This window comes from Balaenoptera physalus, assembly GCF_965194825.1.
Source record: "Balaenoptera physalus genome assembly, chromosome: 8".
Classification (NCBI taxonomy): domain Eukaryota; kingdom Metazoa; phylum Chordata; class Mammalia; order Artiodactyla; family Balaenopteridae; genus Balaenoptera; species Balaenoptera physalus.
In genome coordinates this window covers 105,629,716-105,648,712 of record NC_138887.1, presented here as the reverse complement: position 1 = coordinate 105,648,712, position 18,997 = coordinate 105,629,716, and the positions used below count along the sequence as shown (strand labels likewise).

The 18,997-nt window shown below is 41.4% G+C and overlaps 1 long non-coding RNA gene across 10 annotated transcripts in view; it reads left to right on the top strand.

The window, feature by feature from the left end:
- LOC309666071 overlaps positions 1-18,997 on the top strand; it is a 116,886-nt gene that overhangs the window by 64,271 nt on the left and 33,618 nt on the right. For 9 of the 10 annotated variants that reach the window (XR_014266849.1, XR_014266850.1, XR_014266851.1 and 6 more), the window contains one exon: positions 11,997-12,137. The exons of the other annotated variant lie outside the window; for it this stretch is intronic. This is a non-coding gene — a long non-coding RNA (uncharacterized lncRNA). The remainder of the gene's footprint in view (positions 1-11,996; positions 12,138-18,997) is intronic. 10 annotated transcript variants of the gene reach the window in all.

The following is an 18,997-nucleotide window of genomic DNA, read 5'->3' as shown; positions in this document are numbered from 1 at the left end:
ACTCCCACGTAACCACACCCATAGCAAGCAACTGAACATTGCAGACACAGAAGCCCCCTCATGCCACCTCCCCAGACCCTCAAGGACAGCCATTCTCCGGACTTCTAACACCATAGAGCAGTTGTGCCTCATTTTGAACTTTACTTACATGTTTTAATGGAACCGTACGTTGTACATTCTTGTGTGTCTGGCCCCTTTCACCGAAAAGTATGCTTGTAAGATTCATCCATGTTGCTGGATGAAGTTGTAGTTTGTTTATTCCTATTGTTGTGTAGTATTCCACTCTATGACATCTTGTTCCACGATTGATAAGCATTAGGATTTTTCCAGTTTGGGGATATTATGAAGTAGTGATGCTTTAAACAGTCTTGTATGTGTCTTTTGGTGAATATTTCTGGTGGATATTTACATGGGAGTGGAATTGCTAGTCTGAGGGTAAAACACTAGCATTGTAAAAAGCTCTCTGGGGGATCCTAAGGTGCCCTAAAGGTGGAGAAACCCTTCTCTCCACTAGAGATTATACCTTGAGCACCATGAAGATACAGTAAGTTCCTTACATACGAACCTTCAAGTTGTGAACTTTCAAAGATGCAAACGTGGAGCTTATTAATGAAGACCTGATGGAACTGGAGGCCCAGAGAGAGAAAGGATGAAGAGAGACAAGAGAAAGAAGAAGTAACTGAAGAACCGAAGAGATTCACAATGCAGGAAATGGCAAGGGGACTTTCTTTATTTGAGGAGGCACTGTTAGTTTTTGAGGCACAGCACCCGAACGTAGACAGTACACGAAGGTTGCAGCAGCTGTTTAGAATGCAATCCAGTGCTACCGTGTTGTCCGTGGCGAGAAAAAAAGAGCTACTACCCAGACATCACTGGATCATTTTTTCAAGAGGGTAGATAGAATTGAATCCAGCAAGGAACCAGAACCTGTGCCATCAACATCAGGCATGAATGAAATTGCAGCTTGCCCTCCATCTCCTATTGCTGACGATCCTTCAGCTCTGCCATCTCCCACCTCCTCTCCCTCCTCCAGTCAGTAACTCTTCTTGCCTGTTCACTTGATGCCAGCCCCTGTATGCCAGCTGTTATACTGTACTACTGTACTACTCAAGGTACTGTACTGTAAGATTAACAATGTTTTCTTTATTTTTTGTGTTTGTTTTTATGTATTATTTGGGTGAAAAGTATTATAAACCTATTACAGTACAGTACTGTATAGCCGATTGTATTAGTTGGGTGCCTAGGCTAACTTAGACTTACGAACAAATTGGACTTATGAACGCACTCTCTGAATGGAACTTGTTAGTATGTTGGGGACTTACTGTATTTCTTACAATACGATCTACCAGTCACTGGCACCTAAACCAACTCAAATTCTTGTTAAAAGTGAAGATTCCTGCATCCACTGAACCAAAATGGGGAGGGGGGAGGTGGTCCTTGGGAATCTACCTTTTTAACAACCCCCCCCAAGTGATTCTTACACACATCTAAGTTGGAGAACCACTGTATTATATCATATTGCAAAGAAGTCAGATCAGACCCAGTAGTATTTCTCGACCCAAGATCTTTTGAAACCTATGAAAATGCAACAACTAAATGGAATGATGGTTTTAATTGCCTTCAATGAGGATTTATGGGTAAGACCTACTCTTCTCAGGCATTGTTAATTTTGAAAGTTTGCTACAAGAATGGAGATAAAGATGTTTATAAGCTTTTGTAACTCATAAAAGTACTCTTTGGTTGGATTGCTTATCTCTGGGGCTGATAAAATATGCTTCATTTACTCACATAAAATGAGAGGCATGAGATGGATCTAAGTCAAGACTGTAGCATTCTTATCTGTGATGGACGAAGAACACACACAGGTTTTCTGCCAGGAATGATTTCGCGTGTGTGTGTGTGTGTGTGTGTGTGTGTGTGTGTGTGTGTGTGTGTGTAACACAAACAACCACCAGAAGTGCTTTCCAGGCCTGTTCAGTCTCGACCCAGCCAGAGAGGAGTCTTTCCCTCTGGCATCCCCACACCCTGAGAACAGGACTCTTCTGTCTCAGCTGGTCTCTGCTTCCAGGAATCCAGCTCCCACCTGGACGTTCCTGTGTAATTGGTACTTAATGCCTTAGTTCCTCTGAGCCCAGCTTCTTATCCTACACAGAAAATGCTCTAGCTTCCCACCCTCTGCCCCCAACCACCCCCATTCTACTCCCACTCATGCAGTTCCTAATTTGCTTTTTACTTTTTTTCCAGTAGGCTGTTTGCCCAGGCTTCTTCAAGAACAACCCCAGGCCCCTTCTTTTCTTAACATCCCGGCTCTGTGTGAAGCTCTTAGCTCATTTCCAGCTGAGCCCCAGCCATGGAGCAGGCCCACACCCAAATTCACTGGGTATTATGTTTCACGCCCACACAGCAAGGACCTTAGTATAACATTTGTGGGCCCTGGACACTTGTGCCTTTATAAGCCCCTTCTCCCATCATATATTTTAAATTATATTTTATGACTGAGGTGATATAAAGACTGGATTTATGATTATATTGGGCTGGCCGAAAAGTTCGTTCGGGTTTCTCTGTAACATCTTAAGGGAAGATGTTACAGAAAAACCCAGCCCGATATATGTATTATTATATTCATGTTTTCCTCCTGAGTTTTAACGAAATTAAAATTAAAACATCTTTGTGGGTCCCTAAGAAACATCATGGGCCCTAGACCCTGTGCCTGCTGGGCCTCATGGGTATGTGGGCCCTGCACGTAGCCCGTTCCAAGACGGGACAGCCTCTTCCTTTTCTTATGACATTTTTTTTTTTCATTAATAGGGTTCATTTTGGGGGGAAGTTTTAGGTTTACAGAAATTATCCATACATTATTATTAACTAAAGTCCATAGTTTATATTAAGGTTCACTCTTTACGTTGTACGTTCTGTGGGTTTTGACAAATATATAACGACACATATCCATCATTAAGATACCATACAAAGTATTTTCACTGCCCTAAAATTCCTCTGTGCTCTGCCCATTCATCCCTACCCCTTTCCCCTTCAACCCCTGACAATCACTGATCTCTTTACTATCTCCATATTTTTACCTCTTCCAGAATGTCATATAGTAGGAATCATACAGTGTGCAGCCTTTTCAGGTTGCCTACTTTCACTTAGAAATACTCATTGAAGTTTCCTCCATGTCTTTTCATGGCTTGATAGCTCATTTCTTTCTTCGCCAGTATCCATCGTATGGGTATATCACAGTTTGCTTACCCATTCACCTATTGAAGGACATCTTGGTTGCTTCCAAGTTTTGGCAATTCTGAGTAAAGCTGCTGTAAACATTCATGTGCAGGTTTTTGTGTGGACATAAGTTTTCAGCTCATTTGGGTAAATACCAAGGAGCAAAATTGCTGAGTCATATGGAAACAGTATGCTCGGTTTTATTCTTATGATATTTATTTTTCCTGAAACCTTGTGTTTACTTTTTACACACCCAGCGCACCTGTCCAAGGTATCAAAACACCCGCTGTGATTTTCTCTGAAAAGTGTGTGCTTGCTCCCACAATAAGAAGCCTTTCCCCTCAGCCCCAGCATTCCTTTTTGACTCCATCCTGCTGACAAGTCCATGGGACTTCTAACTACATGGCCTCTTTATTGCTGTCTGGGGGATGCTATTTCACTGATGAAAACAGGGGAGAAACAAGATCTAAAGGGCCCGTTTCTGTTCAGTCAGGTTTTTGCTAACAGACCTGAATTAAGTTTCAGAGCCCTAGATCACATGTGCAATAGAAGTTTCTATCTGTTCATGGTAAGGCAACAAAGTCAGTACAACTGGAAGTTGGAAAGGTGGACTTCTTTTGTGTAAAAGGATCTCAGCTAGAGGAGAGAGAGAGAAAGGGAGGGAGGGAGAAAGGAAGGGAGGGAAGGAAGGAAGGAAGGAGGGGAGAAAGGGACTCTTCTTGCTTTGTGATTGTTTCCACTGTGAAATGGAGTCTAGAAGAGGAGAGAGGAATAGCAGTGCATCAGTGCTGAAGGTTGCAATTCCAGGCTTAGTTGCGAGATGGCCAAATCCTGATCTAAGTCAGCTGTGACTAGTTGGGTAGTCAGCAATACAGAGGACATGACAGAGACTCATGGCATGGCACAGCATAGATTTCAGCCTGCGGGTAGGGAGGTCTTCTGTCTTTGTGTTCTCACTTGTTTGTGAGTTGGCTTTGATTGACTCTTGAAGTGAATATTAACCTCTAGACTGTGGATTATGACATAGCTCGTTGGAGTCAATTGGCATGATATTTGCACCTATGAACGGAAAATCTTCAGACTCCATTAATGTTTGTTAAATTATCTACTTCAATATCAGGTAACATATGCATGTCTCATAACTGTGGCCACTGGGTTTTAGTAAAATCTCGTGAATCCACATAGGGGCATCTTACTGTCCCAGCACATAATGATGATATGGCAATGCAAGAATTATTGAATTAGTAAATTCTTTGTGACTCACAGAATACAGAAAGGTGTGTGATCCCTCCTGATATTTCTTCTAGAACCACTTAAACTATGAGCCAGTGAGAAGGGAGATCTTCCTTGGATAACTGGGATTAGGAAGGTGTATCAGCTGTTTCTTCGTAAAATATGAGCTCTTTATAACAACAACCATTTATTTGCTCATGATTTTGTGGGTTGTCAATTTGGGCTGAAATCCGTCAGTAATCCTGTCTCTGCTCCACGTGGTTCAGCTGGGCTCACTCATGTGTTCAGCTTCATTTGGCTGCCGGCTGCCAGCGATGACGGCTGAGACCCCTCTCCACACATCCGTCATCCTCCAGGAGGCTAACTTGGACTTGTTCACGAGACAGCAGCATTTTAGGACCTATTCTTAGAACATCTGCAGTGTTAATTCCAACACATTCTATTAGTCAAAGCAGGTCACGGGGCCAACACAGATTCAAGATGTGGGAAAACAAACTCCACTTCTTGTTGAGAGTTGTTACAAAGGATTTGTGGCTATTTTTGATCAACGCCAGGAGGTTTAGTAAGAGCTTTGATTAGGTACTTTCCAGCTTCATGGTTTTATACTTTTAAGAAACTGAACTCCTCTTTTATTTGGTCTGAGGAATATGTATTTATAATAAGTTTTACTTTGTGTAAAATAAATACAAGTTAAGAGAAAATTATTTTATAGAAGAATGAGTGAGGGGCAGTGACCAGTTTTCACCCTCTGTAATATTCCCACATCAATGTATCCAAGAGGGAGAGGAAGCAGCAACTCATGTGTCTGTTAGAAACAAGGAGGAAAGGAACAGTTCCAAGAATGGTGAGACACAGAACTTTTTGGGCAGAAGAATAGTGTAAACCAAGGTCCTGCGGTGAGAGACACTGAAATTCATTGGAGGAAGCCAGTGTGTGGACGCTCCAAGAGCAGAGCTAAGGATGAAGCCAGAGAAGTATAAAGAAACCAGATGGTCCAGAGCCACGAAGTCATGTTCACAAAGGTAGATTTATGATGAAACTTAAGTTTCAGTTGTTCTTATCTTTTTTCTCAATAGACATTTTTATTTATTATTTTTTCAGATTTATTGAGGTATAATTGACAAGCACAGTTATAAGATATTTAAACTGTACAACATGACAGTTTCACATACGTATACATTGTGAAAGGAGTCTGCTCATTGAGTTAGTTAACATATCCATCATTTCACATATTTACGCTTTGTGTGTATGTGTGTGTGTGTGTGTGTGTGAGAGAGAGAACATTTAAGTTCTATTGTCTTAGCAAATTTCAATTATACAACACAGTGTTATCACCTATAGTCACCACGTTATACATTAGATCATCAGACCCTATTCATCTTTTTTTTCACTCAATAAATGTTTATTGTTATTTTTAAGTAAGCTAAAAATGCTTGTGATAAATGCTAAATTGAAAATGCACAGGTTTCTGGGGTAGACAATTCTGGGGCAAGGAGCTGTTACATACCACGTAAACCTACAGATATTTTTAATTGGAGGAATTTTTTAAAAATTACTATCAATTCAAAAGAGAGCAAGAAAGACCAAAGAGAAAAAGTGGAACTAATAGAAAACAAAAAATAAGATGATGAGAATAATACCAAAATAGCATTATTAAAATAATCATGACTGGTCTAAAAAACTCAGATATATCATGTTTAAAAGTGCCAACCCTGGAACATAAGACTGTATATACAAAGGTTCTAAATAAAATTATAGGAAAATATATATCAGAACAAAGCATACAAAGGAATGAGCTAAAGTCTTTCACAAGGATGCAATAATCAAAATCCAGAATATGGGGAGGTGTATAGGAAAAACAAGACAGTTTTCAATAAATAAAATCCATGGAAAAAAAGAGAGAAGTTGGGAGCAGACATCTTAGATTAAAAGAGACATGAGAGATATATTAAGCTATTGCAGTAAAAGGATCTTGTTTGGAGGATTTGAGTTCAAACTAAGCATTTTAAAAGATGAGACAATAAGTGATATTTGAACAATGATGGATATTTGATGATATTAAGAAATTCAAACCTTATTCATCTTATAACTGAAAATTTGTACCCTTTTAATAACTTCTTCCTAATTCCCCCACCCCCCAGTGCCTGGCAACCACCATTCTATTCTGTTTCTATGAGTTTGGCTTTTCTCATAGATTCCATATATAAGCGTTACTATGCAGTATTTGTCTTTTTCTGTCTTATTTCACTTAGCATAATGTCCTCAAGATCCACCCTTGTTGTTGCAAATGGCAGGATTTCCTTCTTTTTAAAGCTGAATGGTGTTCCATTTCATGTATGTACCATATCTTTATCCACTCATCTGTTGACATACACTTAGGTTGTTTCCATACATTGGCTATTGTGAATAGTGCTGCAATCCACATGGGAGTACAGATATATTTTTGAGATCCTGTTTCCATTTTCTTTGGATATATACCTAGAAGTGAGATTGCTGGATCATATGATAGTTCTATTTTTAATTTTTGAGGCGCCTCCATTTCCTTTTCTATTTGGCTGAACCTATTTACATTCCCACCAACAGTGTACAAGGGTTCCCTTTCCTCCACATGCTCACCTTGTGTCCTGTCTTCTTGATAATAGCCATGGTCTCTTTATCTTTGATTTTTGATAGGTTAATTATAATATGTCTTAGAGAAGGTCATTTTGCATTGAGATAAGGGGTGATTTATTAGCTTCCTGAACTTGGATGTTCATGTTTCTCCTCAGGGTGGGGAAGTTCTCAGCAATTATTTCTTGAAATAAACTTTCTGCTTCCTTCTCCCTCTCTTCTCCTTCTGGAAACCTGATTATTCTGATATTTGTATGTTTCATTGAGTCCCATAGATCATGTAGGATTTCTTCGCTTTTTTTCATTCACCCTTCTTTGTTCCTCTCTGGGTTATTTCAAAGTTCCTGTTCTCTAGGTAACTTATTCTGTCTTCCTTTTGATCTACTCTATTGCATTTTTCATTTCACTCATTGAACTCTTCAGCTCCAGATTTTCTGTTTGGTTCTTTTTTTATGATTTATGTCTCTTAGTGAAATTTCTCACTTTGTTCATGTATTTTTTTCCTGACATCATTGAATTGTCTTTCTGTGTCTTGTAGCTCATTTACTTTGTCAGAACAGCTATTTTTAATTCTTTAGCAGCTAGATCACAAAATTTTGTGCCTTTGAGCTCGGTTATTGGAGGATTATTGTTATTTTTTGGTGCAATGTTTCCTTGATTCATCGTGTTCCTTATAGCTTTGCATTGCTGCTTTTGCACTTGAAGTAGCTGACTTCTCCTCAAAGCTTTACTAGTTGCCTTCAGATGGGGTGTATTTTTCATTGGGGCTATTACATCTGGGGTTTTCTGTCTGCCTTGATATGGATCTACCTGCTCCACACATCTTGCTTTCTTTTGTGGCAGGATTCTTAAGCTTTTCTGTCTTCTCTGGTTCTTAAAACTCACCTGGCTGGCTGCTGAAACCTCTCTTGTTTTCCAGAAGGTGGCGCTATAGCTCAAGTTTGTGGCTTCTCCCTTGCCCGCAGATCCTGGTCCGTTTTTCTGATAGCACTGCTTTTACCAGACTCTCTCGCCACCGCACGCACTTAGAGCCAAGCCGGCAACAGAGTGAGGGGAGGTGTGTGTTTAGTCTTGGGGCCTTGGGGGTGCCTGTGGCTGGTGGAGAGATCCTCAGGGGAGGTGCTCCCAGTGGCTTGTGCGCGAGCTTCCTGCTGGAGTCCTGAGCTCTGTCAGCAGCAGTTGCATCCCTTAAATGGCCTTTGATGTTTTCATCTGCCCCTTTCCTGATCTCCTCCCTCCCACCCACCGTGGAGGTCCTGCCTCTGTGCACTGGGCGCTTCTGGAGAGAAATGGGTTTCTCCAGCTGTGTTCCTCACAGCTGGGGGTAGCTGGGCACTCACTCACTACTCCCCTTTCCCCGTGGGAGAGGTCCCCGAGGGATAGCTCAGCCCCTCACTGTGTTGTCCTGGGGGGAGAAGCAGCTCTGGCAAAGTTCCTCTTACCCTCTCCACTGTGTACAAACTCATATATTTTTTTTTCTAACAGCATGCTGGAATCTCCTCGTGGGAAGGCTGGACTTCAACAAATTCTCTCTCATCTTCGGGTATTTTCCCAAGTCAGCACTCTCCAGGTCTTCCCTGGCCACAGCCAAGAGCGTTTGGGTCAGGATTGCTGGCTCCCCTGGTCCCATGGCCCTTACTGAGGTCTGTGTATTACCAGATGCACAGGTGCGCAGACTCCTTTTGGGTCCCTTGGTGTATAGTGCTGGATCCCACAACTCCCACAAGGCATTTTTATTCATGGATGGATGCCTAATTAGGTGCTTTAAAAAGGGACAAAAAGGGAGGGACATCTTATGCTGATATAAGAATTTTAAAAAGATGCCCACACATTACGTAAGTCAGAGAAAACGTTCAGTTCTCAGTTTTACCGATTTATCTGAACCTTTTTATTTGGGACTTTAAAATATTTAAAAGAAGAATAGAATAATGTTGAAACAAGGTTGTAGAATTTCTTTGCAAACTTTAGAGTAAATTTTAGTCAGGAACTACATCGACTTTTCTTGTTTTTATGATTGTATATGCTTTTTATAGATCAACTGACTGATTCCCTCTCAACCTCCTTTCCATTGAAACTGTACCACCATGTCCATGTTCACCTGGATCCCTGAAATAGCTCCTAACTGGTCTCCATGGACCTATTCTTGGCTCTCTCAGAGCAGCAGAGTGGGCCCAGCCCAGTACTGGCATCACCTAGTATCTTAGTCAGGCTGCCATAACAAAGTACCACAGACTGGGTGGCTTAAACAACAGAAATTTATTTCTCACAATTCAAGAGCCTAGAAGCCCAAGATCAAGGTACCAGCATGGTTGGGCTCTGATAAGGGCTTGCTTCCTGACTTGTAGACAGCTGCCTTCTCACTGTGTCCTTACATGGCACAGAAAGTGAAAGAGATGTCTCTTCTTATAAGGGCACTAATCCCCTCATGGGGACCCCACCTTCATGACCTCACTGAATCCTAATTACCTCCCAAAGGCCCCATGTCCTAATGCCAACATGCTGGGGGTTAGGGCTTCAACATACAAATTTGTGAGGGACACAATTCAGTCCATAGCACCTAGAACTTGTTAGAAATGCAAATTCTCAGGCCTCGCCCCAAACCTCCTGATTCAGAAACACTGGAGGTGGGGCCCAGCAATCTGTGTTTTCCCTAGGTGGTTCTGATTCATGCTAAAGCTTGAGAACCACTGTTACAAACCATTCTCTTCACTATACCTTTTTAACAATAAAAATGGATTATGTTACCCCCTGCTTAAAAATGCATCGAGGAGTTCCCACTGCACTCACAGTGAAATACAGACTTCCACTAGAGCCTTCAAGGCCTCTGCACTTTGTCCCTTTACTGCCTTTCCTCCCTCATCTTGTGACTCTCTCCCTTGGCTTATCATGTGTCCCACTTGCAGGCTTCCTCGCTGTTCCTCAGAGATTCCAAGTTCTTTCCTGTCCTAGGGGTAAAGAAAAAAATGTTGCCTGCCATTCCAGTACTACAAAGATCAAACCATTAGCCTCTTCAGTCGCCTTCAGGGGAATTCAGGATGGAGAAAAACAGGAAGCATTCTGTGCTTTGAATATACCGGCCCCTAGATAGTTAAGATACATATCTAAGGAAAAATGTCCAATGACCCCAGAGTCTTACATTTCCCCATACATAGAAAAGCACTAAAATCATTAACTTGAGATGTCTGTTCTCTATGATTAGCAGTCATCTTTTGATGCCGGACTACATTTTTTTTCCAAGCAAAAAAGAGTTCAGAGACATCCTGGCTCCTCTCTTACCTCTTTGGAGCAGTTCCTCGGAGCTCTCTGAGTGGTTGTCTCCCAAGCTATGGTCCTCAGTAAGCTCTGTGAATAAAATTTAACTCACAACTTTTACATTGTGTGTTTTTCGTTTAGTCAACACAGGGCACAGGCAGTTGCTTTTCCCTCTGCCTGAAATCTTCTTGTCTGGCTCTTAGCAGAGCTGACTGCTCTCTACCTGTCTCAGCAAAATTGTCTCCTGAACTGATGCTTCCTTCCTTGACCAACCCACGTAAAGTGGCATGTTTACCCGCTCCCCCCAACTAGTCTCTACCATGAGGTTTATTTCTCACATCATCTCATTACAACCTGAATTAGTGTGTTTACTTGTTGTTTCTTTCTCCCATCACAAGAATGTAAACTCCACGTGGAAGAAATCTTGTCTGTCTTGTTCACCACCATCACTGCCTGGGAGAGTACCTGGTACATAGCAGGTATTCAGTACATACTTCGTGTATGAATGAACGAATGAATGATTATGGCTGGTGAATGTCTTGGTCTTCAAGGGAGTGGGCTACACAGCCTGCTATATTGCTTCAAAGTTTTGAGTCAGTGCAATTTTTTAAAAAATTGCCAACAACCCTGTCTTCCTGCTGCTTTACTCTGTATCTGTTATTTATCATTTTTTTCCGTGATCAGAGGGAACTATTTACCCTCTGAAGCAGGTGCTCCCATTTCTTCTCTGTATGCAGCTGCCACCACCCAGCATGGCTGATAGTGGAAAGTTCCCAGAAGATAAATTTGGTATAAAAGGTGAAGGAAGGAGTATCCAAGAAAGAGCAAATAAAAACTGAATGAATGAATGGATTGTAGAACATCCAAACCAATATAAAGAGAAACCATCAGGATTAAAGGAAACTTTTTTAATAGGGAAAAAGTCAGCAAAGCATGACAAAAATAAAGTAAGGTTAGATAATAGAAATTTGAAAAGTCATTACAATAATATGAATATGTTTCATTTACCTATTAAAAATCAAAGAAAACTGTCATCTTTATATGGGCAGGGACACTGTCTTATTCACAATTTATTATTACATAGAATAACCCTTGTTGAGCACTTACAGTTCTTCTGGAATTGTGCTAATGCTTGTAAAACAATTAATCTTTACAATAATCCTCTGGTATCTTTTAAGGATTATGCATGATAAATATTTACTGAATTAATATGATTAATTCAGTACATGATCAAAGCCTATCAAACTGGGTTAGAAAGCTAAATCTATACAACATGTTTTTAAGAGATAAATAAGGATGAGTTACAATAGCAAAAGAGCAACACCTCCCACTAGATTAATGAGGAAAACAACAAGGAAGCCACAAATACTTATCCCCAAAAATAAAAATGGAAAAATCACCACAGATACAGTGGAAATTTTAAATTTTTTTGAAATTATTTTACATAATTCCATACAAATAAATTTTAAATTGTGAAATATTTGTATGTATAAGTTGCTAAGGTGTACTAAAAAAAGTAGAAAACCTAAACCTATAACTAACTATGGAGAAGATGAGAAATTTGTCAAAGAGCAGTATCTTTCCCTCCCACCCCCTGAAAAATTACAGGTCCAAATGGGTTTAGAGGTCAATTCTCTTCTAACCTTTAACAAACGAATAATTCCTCTATGTTTTGATTTTACCAGAGAAAGAAGAGAAGCTTCACAGTTTCTCTTATGAATTCATCATGACACTGTTACCAAAACTTCACAAAGATAGTTCACCAAAAGAAAACTACAGGCTCTGTGGCAACATGGATGGACCTTGAGGGTTTGACGCTTCGTGAAGTAAGTCAGAGAAAGACAAATACTGTATGATCTCACTTATATGTGCACTCTAAAAAAAAACCCAAAAAACAAAACTCATAGAAAAAGAGATCAGATTTTTGGTTGCTAGAGGCAGAGGGTGGGTGTTGGGGGAACTGGTAAAGGGGGTCAAAAGGTACAGACTTCCAGTTATCAGATAAATAAATCCTGGGGATGTAATGTACAGCACCGTAACTATAGCTAACATTGCTATATGGTATATTTGAAAGTTGCTAAGAGAGTAGATCCTAAAAGGTCTCATCACCAGGAACAAATTTTTTTTAGTAACTATGCGAGGTGATGGATGTTAACTAAACTCATTGCAGTAATCATTCCACGAGATATACGTATGTCCAGCTATCATGTTGTACACCTTAAACTTTGCGTTGTATGTCAGTTATATCTCAGTAAAACTGGAAGGAAAAAAAAAACAAACTACAAGCCAATACACGTATGGGTATTGGTGTAAAAATATAGAATTTTAACGATGTTAAAACATAGACTCTAACAACACTTTTTCAAAAATCTACCTTATGATCAAAAGGAGTCCCATTCTTAGATCATGTTTTAATAGGTTAAAGGAGAGAAAAACAGTATGATCTGGTGGCTGGGAGTGGAGGGGCCAGGAAGAGTGACAGGGTACCAGCACAAGGCTCCCACAGCTCTCAGAGGACACTGAAGGATTAAGTAGGGAGGAGGCCAAACCCTCTCTCAGACTGGCTGCAGCCTGAAGAATTAGGGAACAACTCCAGCCCGGGAGAAGCAAGATAACTCCGTGCCCCGGTGCTGGGGGCCCATGGCTTTCAGTATATTCCATAAAAACCCTGCCACCCTGATAGTGTTAACACAGGAGCTGGGGCAAGATGGTCAGAGGTCAGAGGGTGCCTCGATAGCTGTAGTGTGATGGCTGGAGAAGACCCAGGTGGGAGAAATGGAGCAGGCGGAGAAACAGGATGTTACTATCAGACTGCGCCCCCTCCCCCAACACTTTTGGTAATGATCAAACATTTCCTTTGCTGAGTATCTGAGTTCAATTAAGGAAAGTCTCCTCTTAAATAAATTAAGTAGAGCACTTGACACAAAGGCCACCCCTTCCAAGATGTCAGTCCTCTTGCCCCCTTTACAAATAATTATCGCCTTGTAATAGTGCAGAACTACAGATGTCTGGGTGTTAGCAGAGCTTTCTGTAACAATCACTGGTCTCGTGGTTCAGGCATTCCTTCTGCGCCTGCCCCCATCTCTTCCTGCCAGCCTTCAGATGATCTGATTTCATGATAAACTCCCACTGAATCTGGCTCCACTGTTTTGACTTCAGAAGAAAGGTCACTTAATCAAAACTATGAGCAATCTACAAGGCCAACAGCAAGCGTGCACGTTCCTTCGTACTCCCCACTGCCCCTGGCCCTTCTCCCTCAGTCTCTCACTTCCTGTCCTTTTCTGCTCACCTAGCGAAAGATGGAACAGGAACACAGGTGATGGTGCTGCCACTCTCATCAACTCACTTTTTGCCTGACATTTATTAAGCCACCAAGTGTCCACCATGGGCCAGCCACTCAATGCCAGGCTGCAGTCCCAGCCCTCCAGAAGGTCGTGGTTCCCCACACAGGTAGCGGAGGGGGATGAAGGGCTCGGGCCCATCCCTCCCCACAGGCCACAGCATGGCTTTGGCCCCTCAAGGGCTGGGGGCCACCAAGAGCAGAGCTGTGGCGTCAGGACAGTGTTCTCCCAGAACAAGGCAGCCTGGACAGGACAGGGAGGCCAGGGCAGGAGGCCGAGGGCCCCCAGGTGCCTGAGCAGGCCCGGGCTCAGGCTGGTGAGCCTTGAAGTTTAGCCTACGTGACTTAGTGCAATCTAAGAGAAAGCATGACTTTAAGCTGTTATTTTGTTCAGAATCTCAAAAACAGGTATTCTTTATAAATGGTTCAGGGACAATCTTAAGGTCAGAAGAAAATAAGTGAAAAGGCTGTATTTAGGGAAGATTAGACGGCTCCACGGGACCGGGATCAGCCGTGGGGTTTTGATGGTGATGGTCCTGAGGGCAGGAGTGGGGCCTGGACCCGAGGAGGAGCAGCTGATAAGGACATTTCCAAGGGCCTTCCCCACGTGCTCGCCATATCTCCAGCTCTTCTCACTCGCCAGGATCAAAGACGGCCAAGTGCACTTTTCTGTGTTCGTTTTTTTGCTCTCACAGTTTCGTCCTTCCCTCATTCCTCCACTTTGCTCAGAGTTTCTGGCCCACTTGACATATAAGGCTGAAGTCCAATAATCAAAGAATCTTCCCTCCTTTCCAACATTCTGCTCAGAAACAAATTACAAACAGCAGCGGATGCAAAGCCCTCTTACAACATTTTCCACAAACACCAACCCTGACCTTGGCTCAGGCCACAGTACATGAGCACACTGAAGGGAAATTTGTTGGCTGTCCCATTCTGTAATAACAAGGAATAACTGAAAACTATGAACCAAGGCAGAGTATGCTTGCTGAAAGGTTTCTTGAAGACCTCATCAGCAGAGCCGATGAGCTTTGCCCTCTCTCCTGTGAGAAGAGAACGAAGGTGGGTTCATCCAGCAATAAATTCACACTGATCTACTAGAGTTTTTGTTCAGCTCCCTCTCTGCCCTTCCCTGACCAGCAAGAGCACAGGCAGCAGCCTCATCAGATCTGGCAGCAGGCACTTAGTCTGCGCCCCAGATGGACTGGTCCAGCCTCTGCCGCCACAATCTTCTCCCCTTCAGTTGTCCCCATTCACTCCGATACGCAAATGTGTAGAATGGTCATGTTCTATCTCCCTGCCACCTTCCTCACGTTCACATATAGTTCTAGCATTATTGATTCTTTCTTTAAAGTGTTTCCTATCTCAATCCATACCTTTCTGTTCCACAGAAACAGAACCATATAGAATCACCCAAAACCACTGTCATTGCCCTTTGCTTCTCTCTGGCCCTCTCTTCCTCCTCCCGCTGCCATTAGATTATTAGAGAGTTGCCAAAAGCGTGTCCCAGGGAATAGATGTTATGTGGGAAAAAAAAAAAAAAAATGGATGTATTCAAAATTTTTTTGAAAATTCAGGGTTAAACAAATGTAAACAGGTCACTTTTGCACAGGACTTGTCAGAGCCTTTAATACACTAATCATGTGCGTTGTGAATCTTGAAGTGGAGGTATAGATGTGGTTTTTCTAAACCTTTTTGATCCTGGAACACCATCCTCCCATTTCTACGTACTTTTGTTAGGAGATCGTCCTTGACACGAGTGAACTGCAGAGCACACGATGAGAAACAATACTAAAGAAAACTTATCCCTCAAAAGTTATAGTCCAGGGTCCAGGGTGCTCTTACTACCTCCTCAGAACTTTGTGTTGTATGGAAATAGAAAGTATTCTTTGATACTTTGTAATACATAACAATGCATACCACATTTCGTACCTACAAAAGAATAAACATAATGTGCGAATAAGCTATAAAGACTAGCTAACCAACAAAGACCTACGGTATAGCACAGGGAACTATGCTCAATATTTTATAATAACCTATAATATATGTATAAAAATATGAAAAAGAATATATATATATAGAATAACGTATATAGAGAGAACTGAATCGCTGTGCTGTACACGTGAAACTAACATGACGTAAATCAACTAGACTTCAATTTTTAAAAGAATTTTTTAAAAATTATAAAATAAAGGATGCTTGTGCCTGCTGCCTCACCTCCACACCCCCAGCTTGGTGAACTAAACCAGGGGGCAGAAAACTTTTTCTGTAAAAAGCCAAAACTTATCCAATGAGCAAATTAGTTTGGCCCACGTGGTGTCCACATATTCAACTCTGCTGTGTAGCAGGAGAGCAGCTATGGACCATACGTAAATGAATTGGTGTGTTGCAAGAAAATGTTAGTTACAAAACAGGTGACAGGGACTTCCCTGGTGGTCCAGTGGTAAAGAATCCGCCTTCCAATGCACGGGACGCGGGTTCCATCCCTGCTCAGGGAACTAAGATCCCACAGGCTGCGGGGCACCTAAGCCTGTGCGCCTCCACTAGAGCCCGCACGCCGCAAACCACAGAGCCCACGCGTCCCGGAGCCTGCGTGCCACAACTTGAGAGAAGCCCACGTGCCGCAGCGAAGATCCCGTGTGCCGCAACTAAGACCTGATGCAGCCAAAAATAAATAAAATAAATAATAAATAAATAAATCTTTAAAAAATCAAACAAGAAACAGGTGACAGGCTAAACTTGGGCCATGGGCTGTAGTGTGCCAACCACTGCACTAGACCAGTTCTGGAGCTCCTGGGTACACCAGCCCTTTGGCATATTTTGCTCATGCCAAGGGTCAATCCTCTTAATGGACATTTGGTTTGTTACACTTAAAAAAAAATTTTTTTTTGGCTATTTTGAAAATGCTACTGTGAAAAATTTTGACAGTTCTTCTAATACACCTAAGTAAATTTCTTTAGGGCAACGCCTTCCAATTTTTCACACTTTTCCAAAGAGGATTTGGAAAAAAATATGAACCTTCTCACACTCTTTATGTTGAAATCTAATGTTTTTGTCCAAAGAAATGTTGCAAAATATATAATTTTTGAAAGCGTTGCAAAGGACATAATCCCAGTTGATTATCAATATTGACATTTTAAAACAAAAACATCACTCCTAAATGTAAGATTTTCTTTAACATTTAGAAACTTTTCATCTTTAAAGGAGCAAAAGGAGTCTTTTGCTCCTTTACTTCATAATTCCAGGCTTCCACCCTCACGGAATTTTATCCTAATGTAGTACCTTTTTATGCTCGAAGCATTTTTCTTGTTCACTAGATCATGTTTCTCTCCAACAAAAATAGAGATTTAAATTTTTAATATGTTTTATTTCCTGTGACCACGAAATTTGAAAGATTAGGAAGTTTTTCTTCTGAATTGAGTTATCATTAGCATTAATATTAGCACAAAAATGATTTTTTTAAAGAAACATAAATATAATTTAAATTTTTTATAAATCATTAAAATCTGTAAAATTTCACTGGAAATTCATCTCTAAAAAAGACAAATGGAGATTACTTAAAAAGCAGTTTATGTATCCATGTGTGCTGTGAGAGTTAACTCCATAGGCCTGCATGACATAAAATAATAAATGTGGCTACGTGGCGTGTGGCTATGTGTCGCTGGGCATGAAAATAATGATTTAATAGTGTTGCTTTGTAACCTTGGGTCTGAGGACTTTCAAGACAGTTTATACCAGTTTGTCAGCATTGTTTGCTGACAACAATGAAATCGATGATTTTACACCTCAGTGTAAATTTTCCTTTACTGCCAGTTATGTAAGCAAGAAAATGCTGATTAAGCCAGTAAGGTATAAGAAGCATTGTCTGAGATCCCATTTGGACCCCCTCATTCCAAGGGATTCTGTACATTAGTTGGTGGTTCTTGATTCAGGGGACAAAGTATGTCCTGGCACAGCCCTGATAGTGGGAGAGAAATGGGAGCTCAGGAGTCTCTGCAGACCCTCTGCTGTGAGGCAGGCTTTGGCTGGGATGGATATTCTTACTTTGATGCTGTTCTATACCATATCCTTTTCCTACAATAACCTGTAGATTTGTGCATTGCCGTTTTGGATCCTGTGAGTCTAATTTAGCATTTGAACCCCATCTGGCCATGTAAACCCAAGGCCTTTTACAAACATGAGGGTAAAATAGCCTGGGAGTGGACAAGAAACTCTTTCAAGTCTATTAGATGCAAGGGCAAGCTATACATTTCTGCCTGAGCCTCAAAATGAGCTATATGGGGAGATAGAATTAATTTAGGGAGACATGGGGGGGTGTTAATGTGGACCATTAATTGAGATAATGAAGGTTTAAGAAAGGTATTGGCATATAATGGTAGAAGGCTATCCACTGCCTGTCTCATCTGCCAGAATGCTGTTTATAAAAATAGCTGTTGTGGGTAAAGAAATCCATGCAGAGGTAGAGGTACAATTAGCGTACTTGGATCACTGACAAAGGAAAACAATTAGGTATAACTTGATGGGCTCACATGCCTCAGGATGAAAAGACAAAATTTCAGTATGGTTGGCTATGAGGAGCTCTGCAGTACACACAAACCAAAATTCACTTAGGGGTCATTGCTACTCATATGATCTTAGCCTGAGGAACTCAATCTTTCGGGGTCTTCACTTTATTTCCTAACTGTATTAAAACAGTTAGTACTCACCAGCAACAACATGTCTGGAGGATCAAACAGCATTCAGCCCACTCAAAATAAGAGACCTTAAGAGAATTAGCAGCTGGGCTAAGAGAAATGGGCCAGGCAGAATTCATTTTTCATGAGGAAAGACATATTGCAGAAAAAGACCTTATAACATAAATAGGGCACCTGGAAGGCATCCTATTCCAGGGAGGAGGACAAACATAGCAAGTCACCTGGGATGATAACACAGCACTGATAAAATGGGCCCTGTAATTAGGGCCGATATTAAGACAACATGCCCAAACCCGGCAATGAAAACAAGCTGGCAGGTCCACACAAGCTGGGTTATTAGATGTCTTCATGCGAATGGAGTCTGAGGTATCCCAGGCACCATGGCCAGGGGTGCTCAGAGCAGAAGCCCAAGTGAATGCTTGTGGGGGACTTATAGGCCCCCATTCCATGAAAATGTTTAATTGGGGAATGCAGCCTACTGAGACCCTCTTTCCCAGAGTCAGCACCATGACTGAGTGCTAACAATTCTTTCCCCCATAGTGCAACTCATGGTAATTGGACACATTTTATTTACTTCTTTATTTATTTTTGGATAATATCATGCACTTTTTTGAAAACTTTTTTGCTGAACAATATCTTGGACATGTGAACATGA